The sequence below is a fragment of the Felis catus genome, chromosome F1 (genome assembly GCF_018350175.1).
Source record: "Felis catus isolate Fca126 chromosome F1, F.catus_Fca126_mat1.0, whole genome shotgun sequence".
NCBI lineage: Eukaryota > Metazoa > Chordata > Mammalia > Carnivora > Felidae > Felis > Felis catus.
Window position 1 is genome coordinate 65,862,766 of NC_058384.1, and position 20,732 is coordinate 65,883,497.

A 20,732-nucleotide genomic window follows, 5' to 3' on the forward strand; every position below is an offset into this window, starting at 1 on the left:
GTGGCTTGGTCACAGACAGTGTAAAAGTGGGGAGTGGATGGAAACCAGAGACAAAGGACAGGAGCAAGATTGCTAGTAGGGGAGAGCACTGGGTAGCTGGGTGACTCCATTTTCACCCCTTCTGCGCATGCACATACACACCTACAAGCACCACAACAATCCACCCCAGTAAGCTAAGCAGTGCCATCTAGTGAAAAACACAGCTGATACACTAGGCCCCACCCAAGTGGGCCAATGTTGCTCTTCAGGAACACCAGAAACCTCTCTGCTTGCTTAGTGTATGGACTATAAAGTGCTTCATAGTTTGACTTCTAGGGGAAACTGATGTAATTTCAATCGTATTTCAGTCTGTTCACTGGTCCATTTATTCAATTTTCTTTCTTTTGTATTCTTTTTCATTACTTCTCTTTTTCTTGAATACAGAAAGAGAAAAATCTATTTTTATTTTCAATTTTTATTAAAAATATTTTCCTATATTTTTTCTACTATATTCTTTACTTTTTTGTAAAATTTTTATATTCCATCTTACTTCCATCATTTCATGTTATTCTGTTTCATTGTATTCATTTTCTCAAATTTTCAAAGGTTTTTCTTTTTTCCTCCTTTTTTCTCTAATCTATCAAACTAGTTTCATTAACCAGACCAAAACACACCTAGAATCTAGCATCATTTATTTGATGTGTGTGTGTGTGTTGTTTTTAATTTTTTAATTTTAATTTTTTTTACCTTATCAATTTCTTTCCTCCCTTCAAAATGATGAAACAAAGGAATTCACTCCAAAAGAAAGAACAGGAAGAAGTGACAGCCAGGGACTTAATCAACACAGATACAAGCAAGATGTCTGAACTTGAATTTAGAATCACGATAATAAGAATACTAGCTGGGGCTAAAAATAAATTAGAATCCCTCACTGTGGAGATAAAAGAAGTAAAAACTAGTCAGAATGAAATAAAAATGCTACAACTGAGCTGCAATCTCAAATGTATGCCACAGATGCAAGGATGGATGAGGCAGAACAGAGAATCAGTGATATAGAGGACAAACTTGTGGAGAATGATGAAGACAAAAAAAGAGGGAGACTAAGACAAAGGAGCATGATTTAATAATTAAAAAAATCAGTGACTCATTAAAAGGAGCAATAGAATCATAGGGGTCCCAGAAGATGAAGAGAGGGAAAAGGGGTTAGAAGGGTTATGTGAGCAAATAAGAGTGGAAAACTTTCCTAACCTGGGGAAAGACACAGACATCAAAATCCAGGAAACACAGAGGACCCCCATTGGATTCAACAAAAACCAACCATCAACAAAGAACATCATAGTCAAATTCACAAAATACTCAAGCAAGGAAAGAATCATGAAAGCAGCAAGGGAAAAATGTCCTTAACCTACAAGGTAAGACAGATCAGGTTTGCAGCAGACCTATCCACAGAAACTTGGCAGGCCAGAAAGGAGTGGCAGGATATATTCAATGTGCCAAATCAGAAAAATATGCAGCCAAGAATTCTTTATCCAGAAAGGCTGTCATTCAAAATAGAAGGAGAGATTAAACGTTTCCCAAGCAAAAATTAAAGGAGTTTGTGACCACTAAACCAGCCCTACAAGATATTTTAAGGGGGACTCTCTGAGAGGAGAAAAGACAGGGGGAATAAAAGACCAAAAGCAACAAAGACTAGAAAGGACAGAAAACACCACCAGAAACTCGAACACTACAAGAAGAAACATAATGGCAATAAACTCATATCTTTCAGTACTCGCTCTAAACGTCATTGGACTAAATGCTCCAATAAAAAAACATAGAGTAACAGAATGGATAAGAAAACATGATCCATCTATATGCTGTTTACAAGAGACCCACTTTAGACCTAAAGACACCTTCAGATTGAAAGTAAGGGGATGGAGAACCATCTATCCTGCTAATGATTGTCAAAAGAAAGCCAGAGTAGCCATACTTATATCAGACAATCTAGACTTCAAAATAAAGACTGTAACAAGAGATGAAGAAGGGCATTATATCATAATTAAGGGGACTATCCTCCAGGAAGACCTAACAATTGTAAACATTTATGTACCAAATGAGTTAGCCCCCAAATATAGAAATCAATTAATTATAAACATAAAGAAACTCATTGATAATAATAATACCATAAAAGTAGGGGACTTCAACACCCCACTTAAAGCAATGGACAGATCATCTAAACAGAAAATCAACAAGGAAACAATGGCTTTGAATGACACACTGGACCAGATGGACATAACAGATATATTCAGAACATTTCATCCTAAAGCAACAGAATATGCATTCTTCTCCAGTGCACATGGAACATTCTCCAGAGTAGATCACATACTGGGACACAAATCAGCCCTCAACAAGTACAAAGAGATCAAGATTATACCATGCATATTTTCAGACCACAACACTATGAAACTCAAAATCAACCATAAGAAAACATTTGGAAAGATAGCAAATACTTGGAGACTAAAGAACATTCTACTGAAGAATGAATAGGCTAACCAAGAAGTTAAAGAGGAAATTAAAAAGTACATAGAAGCCAATGAAAATGATAACACCACAGCCCAAAACCTCTAGGACACAGCAAAGGCTGCCATAAGAGGGAGGTATATAGCAATCCAGGCCTTCATAAAGAAGGAAGAAAGGTCTCAGATACACAATCTAACCTTACACCTTTAAAAGCTGGAAAAAGAACAGCAAATAAAACCCAAAACCAGCAGAAGACAGGAAATAATAAAGATTAGAGCAGAAATCAACACTATCAAAACCAAAAAACAAACAAAAAAATTCACAAAAAACAAAAACAAAACAACACAACAAGAACAACAACAAAACAGTAGAAGAGATCAATGAAACCAGAAGCTGGTTCTTTGAAAGAATTAACAGAATTGATAAACCACTAGCCACTTTGATCAACAAGAAAAAGGAAAGGACCCAAATGAATAAAATCAAGAATGAAAGAGGAGAGATCACAACCAACACAGCAGAAATTAAAACAGTAATAAGAGAATATTTTGAGCAACTATATGCCAATAAAATGGGCAATCTGGAAGAAATAGACAAATTCCTAGAAATATATAAACTACCAAAACTGAAATAGGAAGAAATAGAAAATTTGAACAGACCCATAACCAGTAAGGAAATCAAATTAGTAATCCAAAATCTGCCAAAAAACAAGAGTCCAGGGCCAGATGGCTTTCCAGGGGAATTCTACCAAACATTTAAGGAAGAGTTAACACCTATTCTCTTGAAGCTGTTCCAAAAAATAGAAATGGAAGGAAAACTTCCAAACTCTTTCTATGAAGCCAGCATTACCTTAATTCCAAAACCAGAAAGAGACCCCACGAAAAAGGAGAAATATACACCAATTTCCCCGATGAACATGGATACAAAAATCCTCAGCAAGATATTAGCCAACGGGATCCAACAATACATTAAAAACAAATTTTCACCACGACCAAGTGGGATTTATACCTGGGATGCAGGGCTGGTTCAATATCCACAAAACAATCAATGTGGTTTATCACATCAGTAAAAAGAAGAACAAGAACTACATAATCCTCTCAATAGATGCAGAGAAAGCATTGGACAAAATACAGCATCCTTTCTTGATAAAAACTCTTAAGAAAGTAGGGATAGAAGGATCATACCTCGAGATCATAAAAGCCATATACGAAAGACCCATATATCATCCTCAATGGGGAAAAACTGAGAGCTTTCCCCCTAAGGTCAGGAACAAGACAGGGATGTTCACTCTCGCCACTGTTATTCAACACAGTATTGGAAGTCTTAGCCTCAGCAATCAGACAACACAAGGAAATAAAAGGCATCAAAAATCAGCCAGGAGGAAGTCAAACTTTCACTCTCCACAGATGACATAATACTATACTCTATATGGAAAACCCAAAAGATTCCACCAAAAAACTGCTAGAACTGATCCATGAATTTAGCAAAGTGGCAATATATCAAATCAATGCACAGAAATCGGTTGCATTCTTATACACCAATAATGAAGCAACAGAAAGAGAAATCAAGGAATTGATCCCATTTACAATTGCACCAGAAACCATAAAATACCTAGGAATGAATCTAACCAAAGAGGTGACAAATCTATGCACTGAAAACTATAGACAGCTTATGAAAGAAATTGAAGAAGACACACAAAAAAAATGGGAAAAGATTCCATGCTCCTGGATAGGAAGAACAAATATAAAAATGTAAATACTATCCAAAACAATCTACATATTCAATGCAATACCTATCAAAATAACACCAGCACTCTTCGCAGAGCTAGAACAAACAATTCTAAAATTCGTATGGAACAAGAAAAGACCCCAAATAGCCAAAGCAGTCTTGTAAAAGAAAACCAACACAGGAGGCATCACAATCCCAGACTTCAGGCTGTATTATAAAGCTGTAATATCAAGACAGTATGGTACTGGCACAAGAACAGACACTCAGATCAATGGGAACAGAATCTAGTACCCAGAAATGGACCCACAAACGTATGGCCCCACAAATCTTTGACAAAGCAGGAAGGAATATTCAATGGAATAAAGACAGTCTCTTCAGCAAGAGGCTGAAGTGCTGGGAAGACTGTATAGTGACATGCAGAAAAATGAACCTGAACCACTTTCTTACTCCACACAAAAAAATAAACTCAAGATGGATGAAACACCTAAGTGTAAAATAGGAAGCCATCAAAATACTAGAGAAGAAAGCAGGCAAAAACCTCTCTGACCTCGGCTGCAGCAACTTCTTACTCAACACGTGTCCGGAGGCAAGGGAAACAAAAGCAAAAATGAACTTTTGGGAGCTCATCAAAATAAAAAGCTTCTGCACAGCAAAGGAAACAATCAGCAAGACTAAAAGGCAACCGATGAAATGGGAGAAGATATTTGCAAATGACATATCAGATAAAGGGTTAGGATCCAAAATCAAAGAACTTATCAAACTCAACACCCAAAACCAAATAATCCATTGAAGAAATGGGCAATAGACATGAATAGACACTTCTCCAAAGAAGACATCCAGATGGCCAACCGACACATGAAAATATGCTCGATATCACTCATCATCAGGGAAATACAAATCAAAACCACAGTGAGTTACCACCTCACACCAGTCAGAATGGCTAACATTAACAACTCAGGCAACAACAGATTTTGGCAAGGATGCAGAGAAAGAGGATCTCTTTTGCATTGTTGGTGGGAATGCAGCTGGTGCAGCCACTCTGGAAAACAGTATGGAGGTTCTGCAAAAAATTAAAAATACAACTGCCCTACAACCCAGCAATTACACTAGTAGGCATTTATCCAAGGGATACAGATGGGCTGTTTCAAAGGGGCACATGCACCACAGTGTTTACAGGAGTGCTATCAACAACAGCCAAAGTATGGAAAGAGGTCAAATCTTCACTGATGGATGAATGAGTAAAGAAGATGTGGTGTATATATACAATGGAGTATTACTCAGCAATCTAAAAGAATGAAATCTTGCCATTCACAACTACGTGGATGGAACTAGGGGATATTATGCTAAGTGAAATTAGTCAGAGAAAGACAAATACCATATGACTTCACTCATATGAGGACTTTAAGAGACAAAACAGATGAACTGAAGGGAAGGGAAACAAAAATAATATAAAAACAGGGAAGGGGACAAAACATAAGAGACTCTTAAATACAGAGAATAAAAAGATTGTTGATGGGGGGGTTGTGGATGGGGGATGGGCAAAATGGACAAGGAACATTAAGGAATTTACTCCTGAAATCATTATTGCACCATGTGCTAACTAACTTGGACGTAAATTAAAAAAATAAATCAAATAAAAATTTTTTTTTAATTAAAAAAAAGTAAAATGTATTAAAATGAAAAATTAAAAAAAAACTAGAGTAACTGAAATCTAACCATGGACATCTCCACTAGCACTGCCATTGAAATAATCAATTATCCTAGGCTGTCTGTGCTAATGGACCCACCTAGTGACATTGATTTGTAACCCCCAGATCCACCAGCTCACTGCTGTTCATGATGGCAGGGAGAGTGCTCTGACATGTGTCACCCATCGCATGTGTCCTGTGAGGCTGAACAAGTTGCTGCTCTGCATTTCCATGGTAAGTCCCACACTGTAAACACGTGTCCTTTTCAGTGTCTATTTGGTGCCACATTTTCTGCATTTACATGCACTTTCCTGGCGATTTCAGTGTTTCAAAAGGCCCTGAAGCCCAGAGCTGCAGGGCTGACTGGTGTTCCTAAGCGCAAGAAGGTGAGATGAGCCTCACTGACAAAACTACTGTGCAGGTAGGTCCTGCTCAGGCTCGCGATGCAGACTCCTTTGCCTTTGAGTTCAGTGGTAATGAATCAACAATGCGGTAAATCCAGGAAAAGGAAATTCTTGATGTCTATGTGGAGCCACCTAAGAAAATGTTAAAGGAACATCTAGGATGTTATGATAATGCCACGGAAAAGAGGGGGAAAGAGCTCAATATGAGGATTCATGAGATGATGATGATGATTTCTAGCTGTTTCTAAAGGCATCATGGGTAGCACAGTTGTGAAGTTGAAAGCCAAAGACACTGGGGATCAAAGTAACCCGGCCTGGAAATGTCACAGTTCTGAGCTGGTATTTCAGGATAGGGAAATGCAACATACAATAAATTATTTGGATGTGTGTGTGTGTGTGTGTGTGTGTGTGTAAAATAAGGTGTCTTTAATCAAAAACACACAGGAAACAAGGCTGTATTCATCAGTGTATTCATCAGTGAGCAAGTGTTGCAGGCAGAGGCTCCCATGATCCCAACCCCCTATTAACTCCAGGAGCAACAGCTCACTGTGGCTGATTCCATGTCCTCAGGGACTGGGACACAGCAGCCACCAATGTGAGGATGCTCTGTATGCCCTCTCCCTGCCGGACTCCCGTTCATTCCTGAGGACAACACTCTTACTGGCTTTTCTGGACCCACTCGTTTCCCTCCGGGGACGCGCTCCCACTGCTACCTCTCAGGCACCACATTTATGCACCTGTGGATCCCCTGCTGGTTTTGCTAAAATGCAAATTGTGATGCAGGGAACCTCAGCTGAGGCCAAGCCCCTATATTGCCAACAAGCCCCAGGGTGACATCTCTGCTGCTGTCCTGAGGGCCTCAAACAGCCAGGACCTGCATGTGCCCTCCTCCTTTTATCCACAACAGGTCCACTCCAACAGGTGTCTGTATTTAAACAATAAGACTGTTCACAAACAAAACTGTGTTTTCCTCAGAGGCTCACAGATGTTCCCAAGGAACAATGAGAGTGTCAAGTCTCCAGGCAAAGTGAGAGAAGACTTTTAACAAGAAGAACATCAAACGTCTCAACTACTACAAACACGACAGGAAGCAAAAAAGAAAAAACTATGAAGTTGGCATAAATTCAACACAGACTTTTATTGAGGACATATGCCCTGCAGGTGAGATTCCTTGCCAAGGATACAAATATTAGAAAGACACGGGCTTTGCACTCAAGAGACCTAGGAATTGGAAGGGAAAAAGGATGTAAGTGTGGGGCAAGAAGGATGGGAAGTGAGGTGCAGATTATCCACAGTACAGGTTAGAGTGGCAGAAATTCACACCAGGCAGAGACCACTTCCTCTTGTGGATGAGGGAAGGCTCCCTGGAGGAAGTGACACAGATGCCTGTGACCCATGGAGGTACTCGGACTTCATCTTACTGTGAGATAAATTAGAGATTTAAGCCCCAGAATCAGGTCAGAACAAGAAATCCTGCTAAATTACACTTAACTCATCTTGACAACCCATCATTGAGCAGAGAGAAAAGACAAAAGTTGCGCACAGAGACTTGCAAATCCATCACCACTGAGCTGGGTTTAAGTAAGTCCTGACCCCTGGGCTGCCGGGATCTGACTCCAAAGGGAGGCCAGTGAACCGATGTCTCCAGTGTGTTTTCCTGGGAAGATCAAATTGGAAATTGCTCTGCAGCAGGTGTAGGTGAGGACAGCAGGGAGAGGGGCACGGGGAGGTGGAGGGCTGAGGACACAGAGGAAGGTAAGGAGACACATGGGAAAGAGCACAAAGGTGGTTCCAGACTTACCGACGCTTCCAGAGCCAGAACACAAGACCTGCCAGAAGCACCAGGGGCACGACCACCTCCAGGAAGACCAAGCCCACGGGGCGGTGCTGCTCTGTGGGTTTGGTGCAGACGGTGTCAATTCCCATCCATCTTGGGTTCAACCGCACCTTCCTGGTCCTTTTTGCTCCTGTCACCCTCTGCCTCACCAACCACCCTTCCTCCTTCTCGTTTCCCATCCCTGCTCAGAGATGGACACTTCACCAAACACTCTGCTTCCTCCCACATCTGTAGGATCCTCACCTTCAGCTCTCCATTTCTTGCGTTATTAATTTTATGTCCTTTATGATCTGCGGTCCCTAGAATCCCAAATGTTTCATCTCACCCTCCTGTTCTGCTTCAGGACCACCCACCCCTTTTCCCAGCTGGACCCCTACCCTTTCTCACCCCAGTAGAGGACCACGTCCTGGCCTCCTAGACTGCTGTGTCTCACTCGGCAAGACAGGCCAGCTGCCTCTCTGGCTCCCACATCCAAGGATGTCTGAAGATACCATGTCCCATCAGCATGGGGCAAGATGTCACCTCGCCGGGGTCCCTGGTGCTCCTCCTCACCCCGCATCCACGTCACCCAAACTGGCTTTGGGTAGAAGCCAGAGACGTGGCACATGAGGAGCAGATGGCCAGGCCCCGGACTTGGGCCAGGGGACAGCCAGGCCTCTGGCCTCACTGCAGAGACAGGAAGGCATTCTCAGACTGAGAGTGTACGTCTTCACATCACATTAGAAATACACATCTTTCCACCTCTAGGAACCTGTCACCATCATCCCCTGACCCTCTTGGCCCCTACTCCACCAAATTTGAGAATATGGTGCAAATTTATGAGTGCACGGAGAGATAATGCTTGGAGAGAGGGAGCAGGACTGACCTTGTCGCTGAAGGTCTGCCTTCCCTGCCTCAAGAAGACCCAAGAGGAAACGGGGGCAGATGTCATTAATATTTGCTTGTATTCATAAGTTGACCACATGGTACTGATTGAATAGTTTGGAGACCTGCTGAGCTCTCCTTCCTCCCTTTGGAGATGGCCACCATGACGTGTTCTGGAAGCTCACGAGGTCTGATCCTTGATACACAATCTGCATGAACCCTGCTGATGCCTCTCCAAAGTGAGAATCGCAGCCTCTTGCCAGCTGTACCTGAAAGGGACCTGGGAAGAGAGAATGTGAGTTACAGGAAATGGAGAGGGAAAGAGATGAAAGGAGATGAGTGGAAGCAAAGGACGGAGGAAGCAGAGGAGAAGTTGAGGGCATTGGACAGAATGGAACAATTTTGGTTTGAGTGGGGACTCAGACAGAGGGGAAGTGGTGGTCACTGGAGGCAGAAGAAAGGTAAATTACTGAGAAAGGAACACATGCTGGAGGAGAAACAGGAAGGATGTGGGCAGAGAACAAGGAAGGGCTCCACAGGGGAGCTGTGATAAAGTCATCAAGGGTGAGGGGAAGGCAGTGGGCAGAGGGACCACATAGACAGACAAATGTCTCTGATGGGACTGAGTGGGGAGAAAAGCACATTTCAAGGATCAGTCACAGAGTGAGGAAGAGGAGAGTCTCTGGCTGGAGGCCAGGGAATGGGGTGGTCATGGGAGACTCTGGTGAGAGACAGGAGAACACAGCCTGATGTCAAGGAGAGGAGGGGAAATAGCAGAAGGCGTGAAGCTTTTCAAGTTCGGGGTCTGGCTTCTGCCTCCTGAACACACGGGTGTGATTGTGTTTTATGATGGGGAGTCGAGAGGTTCAGCAGCCAGGGGAGGCTCTTTCCTAGAGGAAGAAGGAATTCATGGGGACACACACAGGCCACCTCCATCCCACGTGTCCTGAGGGACCCGAGCTCACATTCAAGCTGCCATTGACTGGCATGGTCCTGAAATATCAGAGGAAATCTCGTGCAGAATGTGTGAAATGACTTTTCTTGTTCCATTAGCTCCTCATTGCTGAAGTTTCCCCTGGACTATGGCCGCAGAAAACTGAAAGCGCCCGTCTTGCTGTCCCAGCCACGAGTCTGCAGTTCATCCAGCCAAGCTGAGCCCTGATTCTGTGTCCACGAATGGTTGCAAAAGGATGTTGTCAGGATCGTTCGAAAAGAGATTGGCTCTTGGAAGTCTGTGCCAGAAGAACAGATAGACATTGGGAAGGAGAGAGAATGCCAAAGAAAGTTGCCAGGGAGGGGCCCAAAAATCTAGAGGACAGGGAGCCATACTTCTCTCAGGAGACATGTGCTGCCCCAGAGTCCCAGGTTTCGTACCCAATTGTTCAGAAAAGTAGAGGGTCTTGGGGTCAGGGGTGCTCAGGAAGGAGCCAGGCTGATACCACTCACTCCCCAGATGCTAGGAACCCACACCCTGTGTGCCCACATGCACAGACACAAATGCACATATGTACACACACACAGAGTCACATATGTATGCACAAACATACACACATATACAAAAAGATGTATAGACACATGCAGACACACCGAGACACAAACAGGCACCTATATGCACATACTCCTACGTACTTACACACCCATGCAGACACACAAGCACATGTACACGTGCAGACACACATGTGCACCCACAAAAACACACAGGACACATACGAACACACACAGGTATGCGTATGTGCGCATGCACACTTTACACCCACTGAGCAGGACCACCGTCCTCACCATCGTCACTGTCACCACCTGGGACAAGAACTGTGAGCAACGCCATTTGCAGAAACAACATCTTATGTGCAGATGTGCTTTCTTTCTCTCCGAAAGTGGGTCTTTGGTGTCTGTTCTCACAAACCTCCCCACACGCAGCCCCTCTCTTCTGACTTCCTTCTCAACACACACGCCTGCCCTGAGTCTCCGCCCTCAACCCTGGACACCTACTCAGACTCTCACTTCCCCTCCGGGTCTGACCCTCCTCTCGGCTTCCAGCCTCCATCCTGCTCCCTGAGGCCCTGATTCAGGCCCTGTTCAGGCTGGGGAACAAGTCCATGTGGCATGGAAAAGGGACCCTACCTCTCATGCCTTTTCTCCTCATCCAGACAGTAACCCATGAAGACACACGACTCCCCAGCACCCAACCCTGGACCCTGCTGTCACCCTGTCCCTCGTGCCCTTGGGTCACTCCCCATGGACTTCCTTGCCTGTCTTACCCCTTCTGCAACCCATTCACATCTCTGACTTCTCACTGTCTGTGTTCAAATACAAAATGAAGCAGCTTGATTTGAAGGTCACCTTCCCTTAACTGGGGGGACAGGAGTCTAATCATGCAAATAATCTCGCCTTCTTGCGGGATAGAGAGGGTCCATGTGAGAGAGGACCTCACTTGTGATGAACAGAGAATTCCTCACTGACGGGGGAAGACTTACATTTCTGGGGGAGGTTGGAACTGCAGTTAGGTTAAGTTAAACAAGGATTGGGAAATTGGTCTGGCCCAAGGCACCATTTTGAGTCCATGGGTTTCTCTTAATACTTGTTCTATTTGCTTTTCCAGATGTCCCTTGATTGCCTGTGTAACAGTATCAACAACCACCAATTCACCAATGTTTTTAGGGGAGAATCAGTTGCCATCAGTGAGACCACAGGACACTGAAACATCTATGAATACTGGTGTGAGGTGACATCTCATTGTGGTTTTGATTTGCATTTCCCTGGTGATCAGTGATGTTGAGCATATTTTCAAATGTCTGTTGGCCATCTGGATTCCTTCTTCAGAGAAACTTCTATTTATGTCTTCTGATTATTTGTCCTTTTGCTGTTGAGTTGTACAAGTTCATGATATATTTTGGATACTAATCCTTTATCAAACATGTTATTTGTTAATACCTTCTCCCATTCCATAGGCTGCCTTTTAGTTTTGTTGATTGCTTCCTTTGCTGTGCAGAAGCTTTTTATCTTGATGTAGTTTCCATAGCTTATTTTTCTTTTGGTTTCCCCCACTTCCAGAGACATAATAAGTTAGAAATAAGTTTCTGTGTATAATGTCAGAGACATTACTGCCTGGATTTTCCTAGGATGTGTATGATTTCAAGTCTTACAGTATGGTATAAGAAAGTGGTCTAGTTTCTATCTTTTACATGTGGCTGTCCCATTTTCCCAACACCTTTTGTTAAAGAGACTTTCTTTTTCCCACTGCATATTCTTGTCTCCTTTGTCAAAGATTAATTGACCACAAGATCGTCAGTTTATTTCTGGGCTCTCTAGTCTCTTCCATTGTTCTCTGTGTCTACTTTTGTGCCAGTACCATACTGTTTTGCTTACAGCTTTGTAGACTAACTTGAAATGTGGAATCGTGATTCCCCCAGCTTTGTTTTTTTTTTCCCCCAAGATTGTTTTGGCCATTCAGAATCTTTGGTGCTTGCATACAAATTTAGGATTGCTTGTTTCAGTTTTGTGAAAAATGCTGTTGGTATTTTGAGAAGCATTGCATTAAATCTGTAGGTTGCTTTGCATAGTATAGCCATGTTCCCAATATTTGTTTTTCCATTCCATGAGCCTGGAATATCTTTCCCTTTCTTTGTGTTACCTTCAATTGTTTCATCAATGTGTTATAGTTTTCAGAGTACAGGTCTTTCACCTCTTTGGCTAAGTGTATTTCTAGATATGTTATTATTTTTGGTGCAACTGTAAATGGGATGGTTTGCTTAATTTCTCTTTCTGCTGCTTCATTATCTTTGTATAGAAATGCAAAGGACTTCCCCATACTGATTTTGTATCCCATGACCTTACTGAATTCATGTATTGGTTCTGGTTGTTTGGGGGAAGAGTCTTTAGGGTTTCTATATATATAGTATTGTGTCATCTGCAAATCGTGAATATTTTTCTTCTTCTTGGCCAATTTGGATGCCTTTTAGTCTTTCTCTTGTGTGACTGCTGTGGCTGACACTTCCACTATTATGTTGAATAAAAGTGGTGACAGTGGAGAGTGGACATCCTTATCTTCTTGCTGACTTTAGGGGAAATGCTCTCAATTTTTCACCATTAAGTATGATGTTAGCTGTGGGTTTGTTATACATGATATTTATTATGTTGAGTTAGGTTACATCTACATCTATGTTGTTGAAGGATTTTATCATCAATAGATGTACTGCGTCAGATGCTTTTTCTGCATTTATTGAAATGATCATACAGTTTTTATCCTTTCTCATGATGTCATATATCGTGTTGATTCATTAGTGAATACTGAATGACACTTGTACAGCAAGAATAAATTTCACGTGATCATGAGGAATGAATTTTTAATATATTGTTGGATTTGGTTTGCTAATATTTTGTGATGGATTTTGGATCTTTGTTCATCAGAAGTATTGGTCTGTAGTTCTCTTTTTGTAGTGTCTTTAACTGCTTTTGGTATCAGGATAATGCTGGCTTCATGGAATGAATTTGGAAGCTTTTCTTCCTCTCTTATTTTGTGGAATAGTTGAGAAGAATAGATATTATTTCTTCTTTAAATTTTTGGTAGAATTTTCCTGTGAAGCTGTTGTTCCTGGACTTTTGTTTGTTCAGAATTTTCTCTCTACTGATTCAATTTCATTGCTGGTAACTGGTCTGCTCAAATTTTCTATTTATTCCCACTTCATTTGGGGTGATTATGTGTTTCTAGGAATCTATCCATTACTTATAGGTTGTCCAGTTGGAGGCCTCTAATTTTTCATAAAATTCTCTTAAAATCCCTTGTATTTCAGTGGTGTCAGTTATTGTTTCCCCTCTTCATTTCTGATTTTGTTTATTTGAGTTTGCTCTATTGCTTGCTTTTTTTAATGAATCTGGCTACATTTTTATCAATTTTTGATCTTTTAAAAGACCACCTCCTGGTTTCATTGAACTGTTCTTCTGTGTTTTTTCTTCTATATCTTTATTTCTGTTCTAATCTTTATCTTTTTCCTTTCTTCCACTGCTTTTTGTTTTTATTTGTCCTTTTCCTAGCTCCTTTAGTTGTATGGTTAGGTTGTTTGTTTAATAATTATCTTGCTTCTGGGGTGCCTGAGGCTCAGTCAGTTGAGCATCCAACTTCAGCTCAGGTCATGATCTTGTGATCTGTGAGTTCAAGCCCTGTGTCCGGCTCTGTGCTAACAACTCGGAGCCTGGAGCCTGCTTCAGATTCTGTGTCTCCCTCTCTCTCTGCCCCTCCCCGCTCATGCTCTGTCTCTTTCTGCCAAAAATAAATAAAACATTAAAAAAATTTTTTTAATAATTATCTTGCTTCTTTAGAGAGCCATGTATTGCTATAAACGTCCCTCTTAGAACTGCCTTTGCTGCATTTCAAACTTTTGGGCCATTGTGTTTTCATTTTCCTTTGTCTCCATGTATTTTCTTTATTTCCTCTTTGATTTCCTGTTTGACCCATTCATTCTTTAGTAGCATGTTATTTAACCTCCATGTATTTTATGCTTTTTCCAGATTTTTTTCTTGAGTTTCATGTGTAGTTTCATATTGTTTATGTCAGAAAAAGATGCTTGGTATGATTTTGATCTTTTTTAATTTATTGAGACTTGTTTTGTTGCCTAATATATATTCTGGATAATCTTCCAGGTGCACTTAAAGAGTTGTGTATTCTGCTGTTTTAGGATGGAATGTTCTGAATATATCATTTAGATCTATCAGATCCAAGGTGTCATTCAAAGCCATTGCTTCTTGTCGAATTTCTGCTTGGGTGGTCTGTCCATCAATGTCATTGGGGTATTAAAGTCTCCTACTATTATTGTATTACTATGGATTACTTCCTTTATTTTTGTTATAGCTGATTTGTGTTTTTGGGTGCCTCCATGTAGGGTGCAGAAATATTTACAATTGTTATATTTCTTGTTGGATTATTCCCTTTAGTGGTATATAGTGTCTCTCTTTGTCTCTTGGTACAGTTTTTATTTTAAAGACTATTCTGCGTGATACAAGTATTGGTACCCTGGCTTTCATTTCGCATCCATTTGCTAGATAAATTCTTCTCCATCCCTTCACTTTGAATCTGCATGTGTCTTTAGGTCTGAAATGAGTCTCTTGTAGGCAGCATAGAGACAAGACTTGTTTTTTTATCTATCTCATCACACTATGTCTTTGGCTTAGAGCATTTAATCCACTTACATTCAATGTATCTAGTGATTGGTGTGTATTTATTGCCCTTTTATTTACTCCTTTTGTGGTTGTTTTTGTATTCTTTCTTTCTTTCTCCTCTTGCTCTTTTCCTCATGATCAGTTGGGTTCTTTAATGATATGCTTGGATTGTTTCCTCATTATTTTTTGATAGCTATTCCTAATTTTTTATTTATAATTTTCATTCAGTTTCTACATAATATCTTCTGCGTATAGCAGTCAATATGAACTTATTTGTCACTTCACTTAGAGCCCATTCTTTATTCCTCACCCTCTCGCAGCCCCCCACTTTTTAGGTATGTGGTGTCATACTTTACGTCCTTTAATTTTGTAAATTCTGTGACTGATTTTTATGGATATCCTTATTTTTACTGCTTTTGTGCTTACTTCACTTTTGGTCTTTCCTTTCTACTCACGGTCCCTTTTAATATTTCTTGTACTGATGCTTTGTGGTCATTAATTCCTTTAACTTTTGTTTGTCTGGAAAAATCTTCATCTCTCTTTGTATTCTGAATGATAGCCTTGGTGGGTAGAGTACTCTTGCTTGCAGCTCTCATTCCTTCAGCAGTTTGAATCCATCATCACACTTCTTCTGGCCTGCAAAGTTTCTGCTGAAAAATCAGCTGATAGCTTATGTGTTTCCGTTGTATCCAACTGTCTTCTTTTCTCTTGCTGGTTTTAAAATTCTCTTTTATCATGATGCTTTGTCATGTTCATTACTATGTGTCTTGATGTGGACCTCCTTGGGTTGATTTTGCGGAGGCTCTCTATGCCTTCTGATTCTTGATTTCTGTCTCCTTCATCAGATTTGGGAAGATTTACGCTATTATTTCTTCAAATGTCCTCCCCCTTTTCTTTCTCTTCTCCTTCTGTGATTTCGATAATTCCGATGTTATTATGCTTAATGGTATCTCTGAGTTCCATAAGTCTGTTTTCATTTTGTTTTTATTTTCTTTCCTGTTAAGCTTGATTGCTTTTCATTACCCTGTCCTCCAGGTTGCTGATCCATTCCTCTGCTTCCTATAGTCTACCCTTCATTCCATGCGTGTATTTTTAATTTCATGTATTGTGCTCTCTTTCTCTGATTCTTTTTTATGTTTTCTCTCTCTTTGTTGAGGGTCTCATTGAGGTCCTCCTCTATTTTCTCAAGTCAAGAGAGTATCTTTCTGACAATTACTCTAGATTCTCTGTCAAGGAGGAGTTAAGACAACAGACTAATAGGGGAACCCTGAGCTTGCCTCATCCCTGAACACAGTTAGATGAATATCAAATCATTTGAATACCCAAGGAATTGATTTGAGAACGGAGAGAGCAACAATGCAGAAGTGGAGGTAGAAAAGTGACCACATCATAAAAGGTAAAAACTGCAAAGAGTTGATTTGGGGGCAAAACATCTGTGGGTGTTGCAAAAGGAGGGAGCCCTGATCACGGAGAGAGGAGAGAGCAGAGAGAGTGTGTGAGGGACAGAGAGAGAGAAAGTTGAAAGTCCCTGCAGGGGATTTCACAGTAAGAACCCTTCCCCAAAACCATTGACTGGGAAAAGAAGAGGGCTTGACCATCACGAGTTTTTATAAGAGCAGAGTGTAGAGTCTAAAGTTTTGAAGGCCCACACCATCTCCAGTGTCTTGCCTGGTGGGTTTCGTGGTGCTCCAGTGAGGAAGGAGGGTAGAGACCAGAAATGGTCAGCATAGTCTGAGTATGTCCTGGAGAGAAACAGCTCCCAAGCATTTGGGAGAAGTGGCACAGCCTTTCTGGGGACAGAAACCTGGTAGGCACCAATGTGCTGCCCTATTCACTGGCATAAGAACATAGACACCAGCGAAGGGTAGCAAACCTTAATGCCAGATTTTGGCTGAGTTTGATCATAAATTCTGAAATGCTACAGAGTCATGCAACCGATATCTGGGGCAAACTGTCAAACAGCAAAAGCACAACAGACTCCCCCACAAGATTAGCACAAGTCCACGCTAATCTCTAAACTTTGGAGTTTTGTAACCCAGCTGTGTGTCTTAGAGAAAACACAGGATGACACCTGGGTGGCTCAGTCGGCTAAGCATCTGAGTTTGGCTCAGGTCATGATCTCATGGTTCGTGTGTTCAAGCCTGGCATCAGACTCTCTGCTGTCAGCATGGTGCCTGCACAGATCCTCTGTCCCTTTCTCTCTGTGACCCTCCTCTGCTCTCAATCTCTCTCTCTCTCTCTATCAAAAAGAAACATTTATGAGGAGGAGGAGGAGGAGGAGGAAAAGGAGGAGGAGGAGGAAGAAGAAGAAGAAGGAGGAGGAGGAAGAAGAAGAAGAAGGAGGAGGAGGAGGAAAAGGAGGAGGAGGAGGAGGAAGAAGGAGGAGGAGGAGGAGGAGGAGGAGGAGGGTGGAGGAGGAGAAGAAGAAGAATTGTGCTGTGACAGACAGACAGCTCTGACACAGGGTGAAGGCAGACATCTAGAAGAAGCCAGTGGCATAAGAGTGGTGATTATTTGCTCTTCTGTGAGGGCTTCCCAAAGAGTGGCAGGCACCAGGTTCTCACTCTGGGGATGAGAGTGGGGCGATGCCATTCACCCCCCTTCAACACTGTTTAGTCTCAGTAAGCAAAACAGTGCCACCCAGGGGAGGCTGGAGCCTCTGATACCAAGCCCCACCCTCCTGGACCCAGCAGATGCATTCTCCACTAGGACAAGTCCCCCTGAGAATCAACACAGATTGCCCCTTTCCCAGAAGACAAGCATAAATACCTCTCACATACCAAGTCTACTGATCATAGAGTGCTACAAAGCACTCTGTGAATCCAGCTTCCTTTTTATTGTTTTTTTTTTACTTTTTTATTTTATTAATTTATTTTTCTCTTATTTTTTGATCAAACTTCTTTTAAAAAGAAGACCAAAACACATATAGAATATAGCTTCCCTTTTTAGTTTTATTAATTATCATCATTATTTGGATCTAGCTACTTTAGCAAGCAGACCAAAACACATATAGGATTTAGCTTCCTTTTATTTTTTTTTTATTTTTGGAATTTTTCTTAATGTACCCATTACTCACAGGAACAGAAATAATATAGACTTCATTAACAAAAAAACAAAAAACAAAAAAGCAGTGACCCAGACTAAATGACAAGATGGAGTAATTCACCCCAAAAAGGAACAAGAAGAAGAAACAGCCAAGTATTAAATCAATACAGATACAAGTGAATCGTTGGAACCAGAATTTAAAACAATAATCATAAAAATTCTATTTGGTCTTAAGGAAAGTATAGAAGACATCAGAGAGTCTCTTACTGTAGAGATAAAAGAACTAAAACCTTTTAGGAAGAAATTTTAAAATGCTATAACTGAGATGCAAAGCTAAGTGGATGCAATGACAATGAGGATAGATGATGCAGAGAAACAAATAAGCAAAATAGAAGATAAAATTATGGGAAATAATGAAACTGAAAGAAAGTGGGAAATAAAGATATTGGATCATAAATGTATACTTGGAGATCTCAGGAACGTCTTAAAGCATAATAACATTCATATCATAGGAGTCCCAGAAGATGAGAAGAAAAATGAGCAGAAGGTTTATTTGAACAAAGTATAGCTGAAAACTTCCTTAATCTGGGAAAGGAAACAGACATCAAAATTCAAGAAGTGCAGAGAACTCCTATTAAATGCAACCAACCTGCCCATCACCAAGACATAGTCAGACTCACAGAAAACACAGACAAGGAAAGAATCCTGAAAGCAACAAGGGGGGGGAATTCCTTAATCTATAAGGAAAACAGAGCAGGTTTGCAACAGCTCTGTACATAGTGTGGCAGGCCAGAAGGGAGTGGCAAGATAAATTCAATGTGCTAATTCAGACAAATGTACAGCCAAGAATACTTTATCCAGCAAGGCTGTCATTCAGAATAGAAGGAGATATAAAGTGTTTCCCAGACAGACAAACAAAGACTCAAAGATTCATGATCACTAAATCAGCCTTGCAAGAAATATTAAAGGGGACTCTTAGAGTGGGGGAAAGGACCAAGCAACAAAGACTAGAAAGGAACAGAGAATACCACCAGAAACGCCAATTTTACAGGCAACACAACGGCACCAAATTTATCTCTATCAATAATCACGATGAATGTAAAGAGAATAATGTTCCAATCAAAAGACATAGGTTATCAGAATGCTTAAAAACAAGAGAATAATGTTCCAATCAAAAGACATAGGTTATCAGAATGCTTAAAAACAAGACCCATTTATATGCTGCCTACAAGAGACTCATTTAATACCTAAAGACATCTGCAGATTGCAAGTGAGGGAACGGAGAATGATCTGTCATGCAAATGGATGTCAAAAGAAAGCCAGAGAAGCCATACTTATACAAGACAAACTAGATTGTAAACCAAAGACTGGAACAAGAGATGAGGAAGTGCATTGTATCATATATAAGGGGGTCTATCCATCAGGAAGATCTAATTTAACTACTTATGCCCCCACTGTGAGAGCACCCAAATATATAAAACAATTAATGACAAACGTAAAGAAACTCACTGAAAATAATACCATAATAGTAGGAGATATTAACACTCCACTTACAACAATGGACAGATCATATCTAAGTAGAAAATCAACAAGGAAACAATGACTTTGAATGACACGCTGGACCATATGGACTTAACAGATAATTCAGAACATTCCATCCTACAACAGCAGAACACACATTCTTTTCAAGGGCAAAGAGTATATTCTCCAAAAGAGATCACATGCTGAGTCACAAATCAGCCTTCAACAGGTATAAAATATTGAAACCATAGCATGCATATTTTTAGATCCCAACACTATGACACTTGAAGTCAACCACGAGAAAAATTTTGTTAAGATCACAAATACATGGAGAATAAACAACATTCCACTAAATTTCCCAGGAAATTAGAGATGAAATAAGAAAAATACACGGGAGCAAATAAAAATGAAAAGACGACAGTCCAAAACCTCAGGGATTCAGTAGTGGCGGTCCTAGAGGGTAGTATATTGCAATACAGGCTTATGTCAAAAGTAATAAAATACTCAAATACACAGCTCAATCTTACACCTAAAGGAGCTAGAAAAGGAATAGCAAATAAAGCTTAAAGCCAGCAGAAAGGGGGAAATAAAATATATTAGAGCAGAACCGAACAATATAGAAACAAAGAAAAACACGGGTAGAACAGATAAAAAAAAACTATGAGCTGGCCCTATAAAGAATTAATAAAATTGATAAACTCTAGCCAAACTTAGCAAAAAGAAAATAGAAAGGACCCAAATAAATAAAATCACGAATGCAAGAGGAGAGATCACAACCAACATCACAGAAATACAAACAATTATGAGACTACTATGAAAAATGATATGCCAACAAGCTGGACAAACTGGAAGGAATGGAAAGTTCCTAGAAACAAAACAGGAAGAAATAGAAAATTTGAACAGACCCATATCCAACAACAAAAAAAAATTTAACCACGAATAAAAAATCTTTCACCAGACCAAGGGACAGATCCAGATGGCTTCCCAGGGGATTTCTACCAGACAATTAAAGAGTTA

General features: G+C 40.7%; 1 protein-coding gene and 1 pseudogene across 1 annotated transcript in view; both read right to left on the reverse strand.

Moving 5' to 3' along the window:
* LOC105260178 (T-cell surface glycoprotein CD1a-like) overlaps positions 1-20,732 on the reverse strand; it is a 112,993-nt gene that overhangs the window by 20,369 nt on the left and 71,892 nt on the right. The gene's annotated exons all lie outside the window — the stretch shown is intronic.
* LOC109495813 lies at positions 7,409-11,791 on the reverse strand (annotated as a pseudogene).